Source organism: Rhinolophus sinicus, chromosome 17 (assembly GCF_057876585.1).
Source record: "Rhinolophus sinicus isolate RSI-liver-muscle chromosome 17, RSI-T2T, whole genome shotgun sequence".
NCBI classification, from domain to species: Eukaryota; Metazoa; Chordata; class Mammalia; order Chiroptera; family Rhinolophidae; genus Rhinolophus; species Rhinolophus sinicus.
The window spans coordinates 37,232,038-37,235,100 of NC_142517.1; positions in this window are offsets into that span (position 1 = coordinate 37,232,038).

Below are 3,063 nucleotides of genomic sequence, written 5' to 3' on the forward strand. Positions count from 1 at the left end.
GAGGAAATGAAGAATGGAAATTTCACTGAGGTGGGTCAAATGTACTTGGGTCTAACGCCTGTTCTGCGGCTGATCAGCAAAGTGGTTTGGCATGCAACCTAAACTCCGCCTCTACTCGTTGAAAAGGGAATTTCTTGTATGTATCTCATAGGAAAGTGTGAAGCACTTTGAGCTACTTATAGACCTGCACTATATATTTGACAACACCTTCAACTTGCAGGTTTCGAATCATAGCTTGGCAACAATCAGGGCTAATTATGACTCCTCCCCTTTATTTTTGGAAAAAAACAACAGAGGAAATGTCCCTGATTTGCAATGAATCAAACTGTGCCAAACTTTCTAAACACTCATGAAATTCCTAGAATTGACAATGAAATACACTTAATGTGTCTGTTAATTTATTTTACAGTTTATTGCAATTTAAACATTGAAAATTCAGTGATTTCTAACATGATCTTCCTCTATTTTACCATTTCTGGCTATTCCTTTCTTCTTACTTCCCTTCCAATTTCACAGAGCCCAAGTTAAAACCTGAAAAACAGCTGTGTGGCACTATTCAGGAAGAAGAGGTTAGTAGTTTTTAAGCATCTGTTTCTTATCTTATTTAAAGCATGAAAATGGGAATTGGGATCTTGTAGTTCCAGTATTGACTTGGCAGCTAAGAGGAGAAGAAGCCCCGAGGAGAAAGCCTAGTCAATGATGAAAAAGGGACTTTGCACTGGCAGGCACAATAGCATTAAACTAATATGGGGAGTAAAGTGCACTGGGAAAAGGATAGGTAGGAAAAAGATTAAAGTGCTATGAGGAAGTTAAAAAGCGTCATCATCATCATCATTATCATCATCCTCATAATTCTGACAAGTAGAAATAGATGAAAAGCTACAGAAGAAAATGAGATGGAAAAGGAAATAGTTGAGATTCTTCTGTGAAATTAAAGGACTTTGTAGCATCTGACTTGTTGCTAAAAAAGTTTTTCAAAAAGATTGTTTTTGTTGAGGATCAAGAAAGGGGGGAGGAGAAGCACTAGAACCATCAAGTGACAACTGGTTTCTCTTCCTTGGAAAAGAGCATAAGGTGTAAACAAAAACACAAGCCGGTAACTGTATGTTAGATTAACATTTATTTGACTTTTCTTTCCCTTCCTTCATAAATATAAAAATACTTTGTATTTTTGGTTGCTCTTTACCCTATCCTTTTTGTTTTCATGTTCATTATTAATATTGGGGCATTATCAGTAGATCAGTAAATGGGACCAAGAAGAAAGCATTTGCTCCAAATCATTTGCCCTAAATAAACCATTTCTAAGGTCACAGGGCAGAACTGGTCTTGGAATTTATAACCTCTACATTCTTGGTTTCTATTATTACCAGACGGCCGTAACTACTGAAGAAGAAATTCTAGACCACCTAGTACCAGTTAGTTTGGATCTTTTATTTGTACTGCTTAATGGAAGATGAGACAATGGGTAGGGAGGGTCCCTTTACCCCCCAACTCTTTTGCACACAGGCCCACCCTCTCACAGTGGCTTTGCTCAGCATCTGTTGGCAGTCCAGAAAGTGTGGTAAGAGTCTATGTGAAACTCATCTAATAGCTATTTACTAACCAATACTTAGGTTGACTTCTCAACACCGATGAAGACCATCAGTATGTGGAAATTACAATAGTCATTACCTCACAGTGCGTATTTTTTCAAAGGACTGTATTCTCTGAGTCCATTCAATTCTGTTTCCGAGATAAAGACCATTATCATTTGTTTCAGTGTTTTAAAGTCACATTACACCATCAAATTTACCGAAAATTTCTGAAAACCCTTAAGTAGGCCTGCAAAAATGTGTGAGCCTCCCCATCTGCATAAGATCTATGTAAATAAATCCTGTTTAGTTTCACTTGCTTCAAACTTGTACCTTTGAGGCCAAGACCTTGGGAATTCAAGGGCAAAGTGAATTTTAATTTGGTACATTTCGTACTTTGATGAATAGTGAAAAAAAAAATGCCCTCAAAGCTTGATTGGTTCTAGCCACATTTACCTGTCATTATTTCTCAAACCATTGTACGTAAAATCACTGGCACAAAAGATCCTTCTTTCAAAAAAACAGATTCCTGGGGAAAACAAATCAAAAGAACAGGTCAGGGGATAATGTGTTTGATTTCTTAAAAGTCTATTTACTGTCAATTTATTCTGGTCTTTAGGCCTTTGGACATGCTAGCAAGTAATTATTTTCATCGCCGATAAAATGAGTACTAAACATGTATTATTAATTGCAGTTTGGAATCACTTTTTAAAAAAATCTCATTTTGGTTTCTAAAAATTGTTTCTTCTCACTAAACATTAGTCACTTGCCAAGAATTGACCTGATGCCAAGTCTCAGGACTGTCCAGTCTTCCCTATCAGACCTTCAGCAGGGCCTCTGAATATTCTCGCGGTTAGAAAATCTATCCCCCAGACTCGCAGATGCTGTTCTCTCCCCACTAGCTCTGCACACAACATCATTATCTTTGCCGAGCTTCTGTCTCTATGGCAATAACAGATGGGAAGTGCTGCGGAATTATTCATGTTCAGGAAAGGAGGCAGTCAAGACGCAGGGGAAGGGGGTGGGTGGGTAGCAGAGGGGGCACGACCTCGGAGCACTGCGATGGGGGCGTTAAGGAGAGGAACTTAGGAGTGGGGGTAATGAGAGGCTTGGGAGCCTTTGGTAGGTACGTTGGGAGGAAAAGAGGGGGGGAAAAAAACTACGGCAGGCTCCAAATGTGGACCCCATGTGAACGACCTCGAAGCAGTAAAACCCGGAGAAATTGTTCGAAAATGAGCAAAAAGAAAAAAAGGGGCAAACAAAGCTCGACTCTTCTGAATTCTGTGCATTGCGACGTGGTGGACTATTTCAGTTCCTGATCTTGCGGTGGGGTGGAGAAAAGGGGATTTCTTGATATTTCGAAATATGACGGAGCAGATCGGCAGAGTTCTATATGCTAATTGCCTATCCTGGGAACACAGACTGGGAGGGTCACAGACCTGCAGGACCACCCTGAGGGTCAGAGCCGGAAGCGCTTACGTCGTAGCTTTCC